A 16,481-nucleotide genomic window follows, 5' to 3' on the forward strand; every position below is an offset into this window, starting at 1 on the left:
CAGCAAAAAACTTGAAAATCAAGTGACAACAGAATTTCCAGCATCCACTCTTATTTACTGTTTATGAACAAAACACTGTCATCTACATTGGTTCATGAAAGCCTCATAACAACGCTTTGAAGAAGGAAATGATTCCATCTCTTTATGGGAAGGAACACTGAGTCTTAGAAATGGGTAGGAGAGGTAGTTAGATCTCAGAGTATATCTGCTAACATCTCAACTGTCTCTTTTGTACAACACTCTCATGTCTGACGTCCCTGGTACCACACTGGTTTGTCTCTCAAGCTACGCATTGCAGACATTATTTTTCAAAAACATGTGCTGTCAGCTCTCCTAATTTTGAAGAATCACAGAAGTTAGCAAAATATATTAATTCATGTCATTTATTGAGTGGAGTGGTCCTTTGGACAACAACAAAAAGCTTGGTAAGAAAAAGGGGATAGCTTGTGCCCTTTTGTGGGGGCTAACCAACAATAGCTTACAAAATAAAAATGTAGAATTTAATTCCAGAAATAATTGTTACATCATTCATGATACTAAACACATGGGGAACAATCCTAAACTGTGAGCAGTGAAAGAAGGACCATAGAAATGGGTTCTGTTTTAGCCAGGCTCTGAGGTATTTCCTGGTACTAGAAGCATAGGTATTGGTGATACTTGTTCAGATGAAGAAATAGCTGTTAACTGTTTCACTAATTTATAACATGCAAACCCAGCTTCTCCATCGGAAGGGAGAAAGCAGAAATTATCACTATACAGATTACTTCAAGAGGGAGAAGTCTAGTAAGAAAGTCATTCACTAATAGATGTTCACTTTTTAGAAGTTTCCAGACATGACATTACTCAGCTGCTGTCTTCCCCTTAAAGTCATCAAAAAGCTACAATGTACACATGGGAGTAGAAATGTAAATTAGCACCTAAAATAAGTTGATGGCCACAACAGCCCCCCACTGAGAGTTTCCTGGCTCCCCCAAGGACCACGCTCCTGGGCTGAGTCCTCCAGATGCAGAATGCCTTTCAAACATAAAGATCTGACAAAAAGCAGAGCAAGTCTCTGGTTCCTCATTCTATTAGGTCTGAAGTTAGTTCTGCTACAGCATACCTTTCTTATTCTTTCCTCCGTGGTGGTTTTGTATAGATTTCTTTACCTCTACTATTTCTTAACTACAGGGTAGTTACCATGGCAACACCTGTTGATGGCAGACCAGGAAAAAAAAAAAAAAAGTAATTCTGCAGTGAGGAAGCTGCTTCTGTATTTCTTGCTTCTGGCTCTCACAGTTAGATTTAGGGGATGTTTTTGTTCCTTTCTAGGCTCCTAGGTGACACCATTTTCTCCGTTTGGGCAGATTGATATGGAAATTGCTCTTAGCTCTTTTTGTGTTAAATGCTAAGATGCAGCCTCCAGGAATATTTGTTTTCTGGTGATTTTTACCAACTACAATAGAAATTGTGTCTTTGTCCAAGGCAGTTCACGTCTTTAAAGCGTGGGGTTTTTTTCCTCCTTTTCTTTCATTTTTTTTTCTTCCCTTTTCCCTTCTCTTTTCACTTGATCAGTTAGAAGGGCTTGTGTTCCTTCTTCGACCAGACAGACAAAGGGTCTAAATAGCAGAGCCCAGATCCTGCGGCTCATGTAAAATGCCATTAGTCTAGAAATCAAAGCAGAGAAGAAAATAAAACTGGGGTTATATATCATGCCAGTCAGTTATATGGGCAGGTTCATGGAACTATGTCCTAGATGTTAAATGAAGAGACTTAAAAAAAATAACAGTATCCTCAAGGACAGTCATGTACTATGAGTTGATAGTATATTCTTATAGAAACTTGGCTACATCATCAATAGTATGTATTTAAACAGGCATTTTGGTATGCCTATTCTGGATAAGGCAGCGTGGCAGAATCTTTGGATGAGATTTTTTAAAAAGGAAAAAAAAAAAAAGGCACTAGCTCTGAAGCCAGATCAGCGGATTAGGGAGAACCCACACAGGTGGCTGGTAGGGAAGCCACCACTTCAGAGCAGAAGGTAGTGAATGAAAAGTGGCCTGGGTTCTGTTCGCTGCTCAGACCCTGAAGAGCTGGGTGATTACTGAAAATGGCGTTTAAAAATACAGATTCCTTCTTTGGGATTGTATCATGAATTCCGTGAATTATGTGAACCTCCTTGTTATTTCAATGTTATTTGAATTTATATAATTAAGAAGCAACTCCAGGATAGCAGCTGGTTGATGTGTAAACCTTCTCTCTTGATAGGAGAAATGCAGAGTAATGCTCTTGCCTTGCTCACCCTCCCCTATGTGCCTTTAAGTCAGGTCTCCAATGTTAGAGAACTTGACCATGTTTCCATGCCCTGGCCCTATAATTGGCGTCCTAGGGTTGCCATAACGAAGCACCACCATTTGTAAAGGTGCTTTATATATGCGTGGATTAGATGTCAGAAATTTATCATCTCACAGTTCTGGAGGCTGAAAGTATGAGATTGAGGTGTTAGCAAGGTGTTCTCCTTCTGAAGGTGCAAGGAAAGATCTGTCTGTTCCAGACCTCTCTTTTAGCTGCTAGTATGTCCTTGGACTGTGGCTGCATAAATTTCTACCTTCACTGGCATTTTCCCTATATACATTTCTCTGTATCCAAATTTCCCCCTTTTATAAGGGCATTAATCTTATTAGATCAGGGGCCAATTGTTCTCCATTCTGACTTGATTGCAACTAATATCTGTAATGATCCCATTTCCAGATAAAGTTACATTCATTAGGACTTTGACATAGGAATTTTGGGGAAGACACAATTCAACCTGTAAGAGGCCTAAAAAACCATAGTCCTGTCCTCACGCATGCAAAGTACAGCATCCCAGATGCAGCCACTCTGTAGAGAAGACGCAGTCCAGTAGGCCAGAGTTCATCATGATGCCTTCTGTTCTGCTGAACACACCATGTCTTACAAATCATCATAGAACTAATATTTGCTGAGTGTGGACACTCCATTATCAGGTTGTGCATTATTTCCATTCAAATGAATCTCCTTGACTTTCTCGAGGATACTGAGCATTAAATCTCACTGAGTGTCTCACTGAATTTCCCTGAAGTTCACCTTTGGTCATTTAGTAGTTGTTTTCCATCAGAGAAATGATTGAAATGTCATACATATGATAGCATTTCCTAAAACTAGTCTCAGGTCCTAGAAGAATGGCCACAAGAATATGATATCGCTGGCGGGGCTCTGGTGTGATACCCACAGGCGGTGTTGAAAGTCCAGGTTGAAGAGGTCAAATGTGTATGAGTATGTATATTCTCTCTAACTACATATATACAATTTATTCCATTTATATACATGTAGAGATGGATATAGATACACAGTCTGTAATACACATGCATATATACACATATATACAGAGAAGAAGGTACTATGAAACCACTTGGGCCATAAGATCCATATACAAAATGCCAGCCTACCCACCCCCAGAGCACGTGTACACACACACACACACACGCACACACACACACCCCTACGCATTCTTCCAAAACTCACTCACTTTATAGACAATAATCTTTAATAATGTGGAAAGCTACCAGGAAAAAAAAAACAGAGCTTGAATGTATCCCCCTTTTTTGACCCCATAGGCACAGCCATTGCCTCAGGCCAGCCCAAACAACAAAGCCAGTTCTTTAGAACCTCAAGTGGGAGGGGTTGGGGTCCGGAGGGGGGTTCTCTTTTTATCCTGTGCTTCCACTGCAGTCTGTACTGGGACTTCTAACAGTGATCAGATTTCTATGAATTTGGGGGTTTCTCAAAAACATACTTGGGGAACCTTCAAGCTAGTATTTGACCCCACACCTTCCTCAGCTTCCTGGGAGAGGTGCCCCTACCCCCACCCCATATGTCCACACCCATTGAGACAGCTCCCGGGAAAGCTCAGTGATCAGGGACCCTCCAGCCCCACTATCCCTTGGTGATCCCAAGGCTAGAGAAAGCAGAAACTGTTGCTCACTGGGAAATGTCTAAAGGCTCATCTGAGGCTCTGAGAGACAGGGAGGAGTGCCTAGTGGCTGCCCAGTTAGGTACCCACCAGGAGACACAAGCCAAAGCTATAGGCTTTATGAGTGGTAGCTTAAGTTCCATTCCGAAAGACAGATAAATTCCCAGATAAAATAGATGAAAGAGACTGGCGTAGTGTTTACTTTTTGTTTTTAGCAAGAAAATAACACTGAAAGGTGAATAAGGGAATGAGTGAACGAATGAACGACCTCTTTAATAGCCTGGTTTGTTTGTTTGTTTAAAGATTTATTTATCTACTTAGAGCAAGTGTGGGTGGGAGGGGAAGAGGGAGAGAGAGAATCTCAAGCAGACTCCGCACTGAGCAGGGAGCCTGAAACGGGCTCCATCTCATGACCCTGAGATCATGAACCTGAGCAGATACCAAGAGTCAGAAGCTTACCAACTGAGCCACCCAAGTGCCCCTAATTGTCTTGTTTGTTATTCCATGTTTATCTACATTGCCTAAAGGAGGATGTTTTTCAATATTTATTTTACTACCAATTCATTAACTAGTAAGTAGAGGAGTCAAGTTATATATTTTCTGTTCACTAAAGCAACATGTAAGTTCCAAAGCTAATCTTTTTATTGTTAGTGTTTGTGCTACCTTGCTTTATGTTTAGATGTTGGAGAACCATGCAACTTTCCCTCAAATATATTGAGTTTGTGAATTGTAAACTACTCTGTCTTTTACCAGGAAGAAAAGATTTTTTTTTCCCTGTTGTGCACTTTCGTCATTTGATTTTTTTCTCTGTTAATATTGAAACTCCAAGGAATTCAAGTCCAAGCCTTGCTTGGGATGCATCTTACAGATAAGGCTTATAAGAAATAGTGTCATTTTAAGCCTCTTTCCAGGCAATGGTCTTACAAAAAGAAGGTTTTTGCTAGTAAAATGTCATTTGTTAATAACTCAGTGTATCGTAACTGTATCTATGCTTACCTGGAACCTGTATATTGTAGATAGTATGAGGATACATCCTTAAAAGATTTTTATCATTAGGTCCCCAGAATTCAAGAAAAATATGTTCTCCTTGGAAAGGGGATTATTTTTATTAAACCACACCATTTATGAGGATTTTCAGAAAGAATTATTTTCCCAGTGTCATACTTATCTCTTTTTGATGCCTAAAAATTTTTGATTTTTTTTTTTCTTTTTTGTGCTTTCATCTTATCTTCATAGTGGCCTCTCTCTGGCACCTCTGAACTTTCTTTCCCTGCCTCTTCCATTTTTCTGTACTCCACCAAGAAAATTAACTCCCTGAAAATACTCTTTTCTTAATGGACTGTTGCTCCACATACCTCAAGGATTTCAGCTGTTAGAACGTGTGAGAAATGGGGCAGGAGACATCAGATAGCATGAGAACTAGAGCCATTCACACCGAGAATCCCAGGAAGGCTGCAAGTGTGAGCTGAAGCAGCTGGGGGGTGGGAGAGATGGGAGGCACAGCTGGGAAAGCTGGCAAGAAAAAATGGCCAGAAAACACAAGGGAGCTTAGCGAGGGAAAAAGTGCAGCCTGGGAAGTTGAGAATACTGGGATGAGGGCGGGAGAAGTATCTGTTGTAAATTACAGTTTTCCCGGATTGTTCAGGATATCACAGCCCAGATACGTTGGCTTTAGCTACCGTTTTAATTGCTATACCATTGGGCATATTCAGTATTATTTTCTTGCATGATTATGGTGAAGGACTGAATATTGAAATTTTCATGGGAGGAAATATCTGTGCTTTGAGATTGATCTCTGTTATATTGACAATTTACTAAACCTATCCTAGAATTCAGCTGGATTAATAAGAAATCACAGGCATTAGTTTATAGATATATTTGTGGTTTTTAATACCCAAAGTATATCAAATCGCTAACATTTATCATTTGGACAAATAAGGGGTAGATGTAATTAGCTAGATTAATAACTGGCTTGGTGTGTATATCCAGAGGGAACTGATGAATAAATTGCTTGTTTCCTAGAGAAAGGTTTCTGGTATTTGAACCCAATCCTGTCCTAGTCGACATTAGGCCTCAGTTGGATATAACTGTGCAAATGCATGGCCCAAAGCTGAGAGAGATGGCCCTATAATAACAAAGGAGAGAAACAAAATTCAAGAATAACTTGACATTTAACTCAATGACCCAGATCTAAGAGGCAGAAATGGCATGGGGAGGACGTAAGCACCTCACCATCACCATCACCAATTAAAGTGCAAAAGGACAGGAGGAGAGATCTGTCTTAGCAGCATGATATATGAAAGAAAGTTAGATTTTGCTTTAGTCCAGTACAAGATTCATATATGGCAAGAGTCTGATTAGTGTAGCTGCTGAAAAAAGCTTCTGTGATCACAGGTTTTCTGAATATCTATAGTTGAATCTGCACTAACACGAGTAAGTGTCCTGTTCTCTTCCTCACCAGCCAAGTGCTATGTCATCCGGAGACTTGCCTTTGAGCTTGGTCTTTTGGAAGAAAACCAAAAAAGCGGAAGTGTTGGCCCCCAGCATGTCTCCTCCTGCCTCCCCTGTTTCTTTCTCACTTGTTCCTCTCACATGCATCATCTTGCCCTCCCCGGGGCTGAGCTTGTTCTCACTGAAGCAGGAAACATCGCTGAAGATGTTTAAACCTAGTCCCCAGGGCAGTGGAACACAGTACAGTCTTGCTCAGTGCTGGCTGAGTTGTGGGCTGAATCGTAATCTCCCATGCTGGGAATGGTATTGCCCTAGTGCTGACCACTGGGATGACCAGTGCTGTGTCCCAAGTGGCCTTTATTGCCACCAGGTGTTAGATCTCATATCCCAGGAATGACTTCCAGATTCCCATGATACTCACGCCTTGACCTTGCAAGTTTCAGCTCTTTTTCTTCCTTTTAAATGTCTGGGACAGAGTGTGTATTTTGGGTACCATGGTCTGTCTTGATCTTGTCGGGAGATCTCAAGAAATTGTGGCTCTTACCCTGAATCACTGCCCAGTAGCCAGATTCTGCAGCCATGATTGGACCCCAGAATGATCACAGACACCCTCTTCTGAGTTAACCAGCCTATCAGGGCTCCCTGTTGATAGTTTTGCCTCCCTGTGATATCTGGTCCGCAACAATTCCCCTAGCACCATCATCAAAACCCACATAAGGACTGTTTCCTAAATCAGATCACTGTCCCCTGAACATTGTGCTTGGTTACTGAGCCGCTCCGTTAAGTTGGGCTTTGTAGCTGGACCAGGCTGTCAGCCCACTTTGCTGTCATGAGCAGGCCTGGCCAGAGCCTAGCTCACTTCTTCCAGCCCGGGTGCTTTTTTAAGTTAGGGTGGCTAGTACCCAGAACTATATGCTTTAAAATGAAGAAGGGAAAGCTCAAGGGCAGGAGAAGAGGAACTTCTTTAAATAGGTGTCTTTGAGTATTTGAAAGATTGCCATGTAGGAAAATTATTGGACTTGTTCCGTATGGCCCTAGAAGTTAGAACCAAGACTCTAACAAGGTTGAGGCCACTAAGTCACTAGGTGAAAAAGAACCTTCCTTACCCCAACTCATATTGAATAGCATTTGCCAAAGACAAAAACGAATTTCTTCTGGGAGCCCTTCATTATGGAAGGGATTCTGGCATTGGCTTGGTGAGCAGATCTAAGTTTTGTTGGTTTGTTTCCATTGCATCATGAATAAAAGATAGTATTTACTTGGGCGGCATTTGCATGTGTGGTATGTTGATGCGGTCACTTGCCAATCACAAGTGACCTGCGATCCAGCTCCTTTCCTTGTCTCCAGGGACTGTCAGGGAGAGCAGCTTTATTATGTCAATATGCTCAAATCTACTCTGATTTTTTAAAAGTTAACTCACTCAATCACTGAGTAGACCTTCAATGATTATTATATATTAGACACTGTGAATTTTCTATGCTCAGTACTTTTAACGGTTACATTTAACCAAGTCCTTTCATTATACTTATGACCTGGAAGTCACAGACATTGTAGAAAGGGTTCAAGTATCAACTGAGTTTGATTTATAGATCATCTTTGTTTCTTTTAAATTTGAGAATCCTTAAGTGAGGGTGATTCTAGTCTCACAGTGAGTGGATAGCCTGTCTCCAAGTATAGTTTTTGAAAGTCAAACATGAATTTGGAGTTGGGTTACTCAAGTCAGGGCTACCTAGTCTCTGTGTTTATCTACCCAGATAGCAGGCAGCTTTGCTGTCAACCTCCTTGCTGCTTCCCTAGGAGGGGCTCTAAAGGTATAACTTTAAAAAATAAAATAAGATAAAAATAAATAAACAAACAAAATACCAACCCAGGGGGAAAAAAAAAAAAAACACTCCTCTTCCTACACCTCTTCTCAGCAATGCCAGCTGGGGGTTGGGTCAGGCCATCTGTCAGGTGCATAACCCAACCCTCAGGGCCCCAGTGGCCCAGAAATTGAACTGTGCGTCAGTTTCTCTGAGTGGCTGTAGCTAGAACAAGGCTTCATGTGAGCAGGGCAAACGCATCATGAATTATCAGAGTTCACTTGTTTGAGCCTTCCTCTGAATGTCATCATCTATGTTAAGAACCTGCTAACAGTCCTAATGAAAACTCTGTCAGTGAACTAGGTACGAAAGACACAGTGCTGAATTTGCCGTTCCACTAACATAGTATGTGCGGGGAGGGGGGCGTATTGGAGTAGACACCACACTTCCCACGTCCTGCAGTTCCATTCAATGGAAGAAGAAAGCAACATGGACAGCATAGGATTTCTGTTTGATTGGGTCAGTCATCGTTTGCAGTGACTAACTGCTGTCCACCCTCCACCGGTGTGAAAGGAGGTCTGAAAAGGCACTTGGTCCATGCAGAATGACTCTCCAGTTGTCTTCAGTTCAAACACGATGGCTGGCAGCGGATGGAGCCCAGTGATCATGCTTCACGGCAATGACTGCTGTGATTCCAGCTAGACTCACCCTGGGGTTTGCCATATTTCTTTCAGATTGCTCTGGAAAATGACAGACATTACAATGGGCACATTTCTTGGAGTTTCTTTTTGGTAGCAGCTTTATTGAGATAGAATTCACATGCTGCCCTACAGTTCACCAATTTAAAGTGGACAGTTTAATGGACAGAGTTGTGCAGCTGTCCCACAGTCCATACTTCCGATAGCAGCTCTGCCCCTCCCCACTAGCTCTCATCCCTGTCTCCTGCCCCTCCCCCCCCCCCCCGAGGCAACCACTAATCCACTTTCTATCTGCCTGCCCATTTTGGACATTTCACATCAATGGACTCAGAGAGTATTTGGCCTTTTGTGTGACTAGCTTTTTTTCACTCCGCGTGTTTTCAAGGTTCATCCCCATTGTAACGTGAGTCAGTGCTTCATTCCATCTAATTGGCCACATACTATTCTTTGATATGGATATACCCCCATGTTGTATGTTTATCCACCAGTTGATGGATATATGTACTGTATCCACTTTGGGGCCAATATGAATCATGCCACATTGAGCATCCATACACAAGTTTCTGTGTGAACATATGTTTTCATTTCCCTTGGTACATACCGAGGAGTGGAATATATACCCATATAGACATATCCCAGTACCTACCTGGGACCAATGGTAACTCCTCTGTTTAACTTTTGGAAGAAGAACAGGCTGTTTTCAAAGTGACTCCCATTTTACATTCCCCTCAGGAGATATGGGGGGTTCTGATTTTCTTCCACGTCCTCACCAACACTTGTTACCATGTAGACTTCTGATTATGGCCATTCTATGGGGGATGAAGTGGTATTTCATCTCATTGTGGGTTTGGTTTGCTTTTCCTTGATTAATAATAATGCTGAGCATCTTTTCATGTGTTCATTGGCCATTGTGTATTTATTTTGAGAAATGTCTGCTCAGATCTTTTGCCTGCTTTTGATTGGGTTGTCTTTTTATTATTGAGTTATGAAAGTACTTCATATATTATACATAGAAGTCCTCTATCAGTTACGATTTGCTTGGATTTTTTTCCCATTCTTTGGATTGTCTTTTAATAGCGTCCTTTAAAGCACGAATGTGTTTAATTTTGATCAAGTCCAATTGATTTATTTTTTCTTTTGTTGCTTGTACTTTTGGTGTCATATATATAACCCCATGGCCAAATTTGAGCTCATGAAGGTTTATCCCTGTCGTTTCTTCTAAGGGAATTGTTGTTTTAGCTTTTAAATGGAGGTTTTTATTCATTCTGAGTCAGTTTTTATATGGTCTGAGTTGAGGATGCAACTTCATTCTTTTGCATGTGGCTGTCAGTTGTCCTAGATTTTGTTGTTGGAAAGGCTATTTTTCCTCACTGAACAGTTTTGACATCCTTGTTGAAAATTAATTAGCCATTGATATACAGGTTTATTTCTAGATAGTGCTTCTAGTCCATTTATCTCTATGTCTATCCTACTCTAGTACCACAGTGTCCTGATTACCTTGTTTCTTTGAAATATTTTTGTCATGAAATGCATATTCCAGAAATGCAAAATTATGTATGACTTTTATGTTATTAAAATAACTGTCAAGTTATATGCTCAATTTTCAAATTAGACTCTTTACTCCCACCTAGTAATAGAGCTAAGGCAAACATTATTTCTAATGCATATTAATAAGATTTGGCATTTTAAGAAAAATATTCTTTTCATGTCTTTTTATTTTTTTTTTCCTGCAGCAGTTTGATTTAGATAATCCAATCTTGCTTCTATTTCTAACAAATTCAGGAGCGTTCTATGGGACCAACCATGATGACATGGGGAAGTGGAGATGTTTACAGTTGGAATCCACATCTAAATATATCTGCAGGGCAGGGTTTCAGGAGGAGGTTTGTTGAAAATCTAATGAAAGAGCGAAAGGTGGTTTGGGAAGGGCCCTTGTCTGTCAAGCCCTCACCCAGTGAAGGCGCCCTGCCCTTTTAGTTTGCATAATTGACAGCGGAAAGACCTGGAGTCAGGTCAGAAGAAGACAGCCCATGATTTTGTGTCTTATTCTGGTCTTTTTAGACTTATTCAAGAATAGAAAATAATAATAGCTGAATGCAGTGGCAAACAAAAGTCCGCCGTTTCTCCCTTGGTAACTGTCAGGGAAACAATAGATGTACCTTGAGACAGTGTAAATAATCTGCTGACTGTGCTGTGGAAGAAAGCTACATACGGTCTGCGAGGATCCTATGTGACCCTAATAGAGCCTCACTAGATGCAGGTCTAGAAGGCTCGTGTTGCACTCAGTTCTTCATGTTCAAATCTGGGAATCGTAGCTCAGTCCGTTTGAGAGGTTCTGAATCTTAGTTAGCAGCTAGGATGTTCCCCTCAGGGTGTAAGCTCATTCATTCATTCATCCCATCGCCCTCCCCTAGTCCCTCCCATGCTGCACGAACTATGGTGCCTTACATGAAACCGAGGTTCAGTTCGGGAGATATTTGTGAGGAGATGGGGAGAGACGTGGAGAGGGAAGGGGGATGGAGGAAAGGCTGGGCACCAAAACTAGACCAAAATCTTGGATGGGATGGGACCCGGGGCGCACGCAGATGAATCAGGAGGGAAAAGAAGGGGAGACGTCCCCTTCATCCCCTCCATTTCTGCACGTCGTCTTCGTTCCCACAGTGAAGTGAGTAAAGGAACAATGTGGGATCAGGAGATCTATATGTCATGTAGGTCACATGGTTCATGCTGTACTGAAGATGCTTCTTTTTTTTTTTTTTAAAGATTTATTTGAGAGCACACGCGCCCATGGGGGTTAGGATGGGGGTGTATGATGCAGAGGGAGAGGGAGAGGAACAATCTCGAGCAGTCTGTATACCCAGTGCGGAGCCTGATGTTGGCTCGATCTCAGATCTCCCCCTGAGACCATGACCTGAGCTGAAATCATGTATCAGGTGCTTAATCCACTGAGCCACCCAGGCACCCTGAAGGTGTTCCTTTTTGAGTAAGACGTTCTCATAATTAAATCATAGCTTACTTTATTTAAAAGCATCAATCTTAAATACATCCCTCGTTTTATCCCAAATTTATGTAACAGATATTTGAATTTTATTATTAGCTGCAATAAGACACAGATTTATTTATCGTAATATTAGGAAAAATATGGAAAGAGCAAGTAAATTGGTGAGTGTTTGATCAGACATGAACTGTTACGTTGGAGATCATATTTTTATTTATTTACTACTATTTGTAGTTTTCCTCGACTTTGCAGCTTGCTTTGCTTGGGAAGGAATGAAAAGCTCAATGTTTGGCCCAAATTTACTCATGTTTTTACAACGAACTGGACAAGTATCTTTGACAGTCTGTATCCATCTGCCTTTTTTTTTTTTTTTTTTTACCCTAGTTTTCTTTCTCTTTGGTTACAGGCCAAGCAGAAGAAGAGGACTCTTGCCACCACATTTCAAAAGGAGTCCACCACCAGAACTTTGGTTCCTTATTGGGACAAACATTTCTCCAAGGTAAATACTACCATTGTTCAATAAGGGGGCCCCTCATTAGAATTTTCAGGGCGCATTGGTGCCGCACACAGGCTTGATTGTTGCATCTGACAAGCCTCAAGTGCCACGAGGGAGGGAGGGAGGGGAGAAGTGAGCGGAGCCGAGGGGATATCCCGGAGAACGGAGAACGCCCTCAGAATCCGGGAGCTCGCGAAGTCACACTACACATGTGTGGGAGGAGGGGAGGCAAGGGAAGGCGGTGCTTTTTTCTTCATGTTAATCTCTCTCTCTGGCGTTCATGAAAACAGCAGCCAGTGTGGTTTGATGATAAAAATAGCATTTTTGTCTTCTGTGGGAAAAGCATGGTGCAGTCCTTCCTAGAAGTTACAATCCAATATGTACTATATTCATGTCACAAAGGGAAAGAAAACAGAGTCATAATATTTTACACCAACTAAGACTTACAGATGTGGAAGATTTTAAAGAAATCCATGTGCTCCTTTCATGAAAATTACCTACTAAGTAAGGCTGTGGGTGGTCCGTGACAGGGACTTCCCATCCTTAATGCCTCTTCTTGGGGGAGGAGAAGGCATCCATGTGGAAGAGAGAATGGGAATATGAGAGAGAGAAGGAGAGAGAGACGTCAAAGAGGAGTCTGTCAGCACATACTCTATGTTTCAGAGGAGTAACTCCGGGCGCTTTCTTTCTGAATCATGAGCTTAGCGGGAGTAAAGGCTTAACAGAAGCAGCTGAATTCATCGTAGGCTTTAGCATTCATGAATTGGCTGCCACTATTTTAACACAAATTGCTGTGTCATTTCTGTGAAGTTCCCCTGTGGCTGCTCAGTCTGTAACCAAAAGCTGTTTTTGCTAAGCCCCGAAATTCAATCTGATAAAACTCTCCTTCCTTCCTGATAAAGATACCCATGTTCACCACCCACAGAAATGCAAAAATATACGATCCAATTTAAAAGAAAATAAACTTGTCAGCTTTCTCTGTTTAGCAGTTAATATATGGCCGACATTACTCGGTCCTTAGCTCGCCAGAATGTGCTTTCAGATTGGCAAGGGGCGAGTAGTGGGTTCCTCGTCGTCAGTCCTCGTCCTGGTGGTTCTTTTCGGAAGGGGCTGGGTGGGGAGAATGGAAGCTGTACATTAGAGGAGAATTCTGTGATACTATTCATTGTCTGTTCTGACAGAGAAGACATTGTTTGTTCACTGTAATAGGCTTGGCAGGAATCTGTGCTGTGCATACAGAATGGGGGAAACAGCACTGGAGAATATCAAAATCCAAAGCAATAGATTCGCTTAGAGATTTTTTAAAAAATATATTTTAATAGCTTCTCATGACTGAAGGTGCAAGTCATGATTTAAGGAAATAGTTTTCCTGCAAGTGACAGTTTCCTTCTTCACCTTTCATTATGCGTGTATTACATAAAAAAGGCTTTAAGACAGCAGTGTGCCTATTTAAATACCGTGGTAACAAGAATTACAATCATGAAGTTTATAAACACACCAGACCTGCTTGGAGATGGTTCCCTGTGCCTTAGCATTCACGTCAGTGTAAGTGAAAAACAACCTCGGCACCCGCTCTGGTGATGCACAGAAGCCAGTGTGAGCTGCCTAAGGTGAGAGAGAAAAGGCGCATTAAGTGATGTGTTTGGAGGTAAGAAGTCCACTGCCAGGGACAGTGTGAGAGCGTGCCATGACGTCCACAACCTTAAAGTCAACGACTGTCAAAGTGAAGGTGGAAAGCAGTGTGCAAACCCTGCCTTGGAAACTGAGAGCGAAAAGAGATCTTGTCAGGCTGCGGTCTGCTGTGTTCACAGAGCACATGAGCTAGACCAGGGGAGCTCCAAGAGCAGGTGTGCAGGGGCCATTCCCAGCCAAGTTCAAGGGCCCCTTGTCCTTGTGCTCCAAGAGAGATTTCTCTTATTCCTCAGGCTTAGCTTGTATTTATCAGAACTCTGTGTATAATTTTATAAGAACAATATCCTGTAAATTACAACATTTCTAAAATTACAGTTGTGATGATGTCGGTGCGCAGTCAGTCACTAAATGATTGCAAACTCTGCTTGGATTTTTATGTAACCTATAGAAGGATCTGTCTTAGATGCCTAAAGCAAATCTTTTCCTCTGCTACTTATAACATCGTTCAGGTACATTATCCGCTTGGTTTTTAAATTTCTTAGTCTTTTAAAATGTGTTTGGCAATCTTTTTAAAAATGTGTTTGTAGAACTCTTAAAAATATGTAAATATACAGGATGGTATTTTCAAGGAAATACCATAGGAACCAAGTAAAATTAACCAAGATGTTACAAAACTGTTTCCCTTTATTGCTTCAATATATTGGCACATTTATTTTTGTCTATTTTAAAAGTAGTTTTTATTTTATCATTTTTAACAACCACATTAAGGGCTAGTAAGGGAGATTAGGCCGGTCCCGACTGCTCCTGCAGGTGTCCCTTGGAGGCGCTGCGGTGGGAGGGCAGGGGACCGAGGAGCCTCAGAAGACAGTTTGCTGCATTACTGCTAGTCTGTCTGTGACCCAGCGGCCACATCTACTGCCCTGTCTTCCTGTCATTCTGCTGCTAGAGCCCCCGGTAACCACCGTTTTGGAGCCCTGATCATTAGCTTGTACCAGAGACCTGGTGGCCCTCAGCCTGCCGCAAAGCTGTGGGAGCTCACAGGCTTTCGAAGCCCGTGTGTGCGGCCTCTAGAGGCAGGATCATAGCCCGGTCTGGCTTCCTTCACATCCTCGTCACTAGGGGACAAGGAGTATCCTGGTCTAAAATGAGGAGTGGCAAAGGGCTTGTTTCACCTGTGACAGCTCATCCTTGTCTGTTGGGAAAGGAAGCATATACCAGTGGGGGACATTGGAGTACAGGCTTAACAACACTATTTTCTTCAGCAGACACTTAAACTACACTTACTGTGGGGCAAGCAGGCGTCTAAGCACTTTGCAAATACTAACTCATTTAATCCTCTGCTTTCATTATTATTATTCACATTTTACTGAAGAGGAAACGGCAGCTCAGAGAGGGTGAGTGACTTGCCCGGGATCCACAGGTAATGAGGGCGGATGGCATGTGCCTGGGGTGGGGGAGGGAGGGTCTGCGCCAGAGTCCAGGCATGAGGGCTTTGCGCTCCCCAGTCGCAGGCACCTCCTATACCAACAGCAGAGTTTGCTCCAAGGTCCTGGCCCTTTGGGGTCTGCCATCCCTGCAGAAGCACACACAGTGTGTTACATTGCTGGGTTTTGAACTGTACACCTCTTGCCTCTTGGCCTTTACAACGGGGAAGAAGAATTTTTAATTTCTGTCCTTGTAGATTCAGAGTGGGTACAGGTTCGTGTTGTATGGTCAAGCCAGGGTTCCAGGCACTGCAGCCCCTGGCTGTCAGGGGGAGCTGTACCCCACAGCAGGCCTGTGGACGACCTCCCCAGCTGCGCTGGGAGAAAGGCCAAGGGCCATGCTCTCCCTCTTCCTCAACACCTCTTTCACCGAGTGAGTCCTAAACCTTTTGATGTGCTCCAGCCCCAAGGCCAGCAGTGCTGGACTTGCCATTATTAAGAGCAGCCACTGTTCAAGCCGATATTTCAATAAGATGGATGTTTGACCATTCTCCTCTCTGACCTGCTGTGAGGATTTAGCTGCCTTTAGGAGGTCTTGCCTGACCCCAGTACTTCCCAGAGAGTGGTGTTAATGGGTGCAGCTCCCTTCCACCACTCTGGAAAGAGAAATGAAAGAGGGTTTCATTAATGATCAGCCATGTTTGAGAGATGTGGATTAAATGAAATTAAATTGATGTACGTATTGCAGGTTTCTCCAAATTCTCTTGTGACTCTCCACAGCAAGATATAGAGTGCAGAATTTCCTAAATGTTTTATTCTGCCAGATGGGGAGAAACGTCTGGCAACACCCCTTTGAGCAGAGCTGCTTTGAGAAAAGGAGAGACAACAGAACAGATCATAGAAGGTAGTCAGGTATTGAGGAAAGATCAGTCAGCTACATTTGGGATTCCTAACTTTCACTCCGTCTTAAAACCAGTAGTCACTGGGACCTCAGCGCGTCAGATTTCTTA

The 16,481-nt window shown here is 42.4% G+C and overlaps 1 protein-coding gene across 1 annotated transcript in view; it reads left to right on the plus strand.

The window, feature by feature from the left end:
* PAG1 (phosphoprotein membrane anchor with glycosphingolipid microdomains 1) overlaps window positions 1-16,481 on the plus strand; it is a 133,609-nt gene that overhangs the window by 67,918 nt on the left and 49,210 nt on the right. Inside the window, exon 3 of the mRNA XM_044245396.1 lies at window positions 12,326-12,418. The gene's annotated coding sequence lies outside the window, so the exon portion shown is untranslated. The remainder of the gene's footprint in view (window positions 1-12,325; window positions 12,419-16,481) is intronic.

This window comes from Neovison vison, chromosome 4, assembly GCF_020171115.1.
Source record: "Neovison vison isolate M4711 chromosome 4, ASM_NN_V1, whole genome shotgun sequence".
NCBI classification, from domain to species: domain Eukaryota; kingdom Metazoa; phylum Chordata; class Mammalia; order Carnivora; family Mustelidae; genus Neogale; species Neogale vison.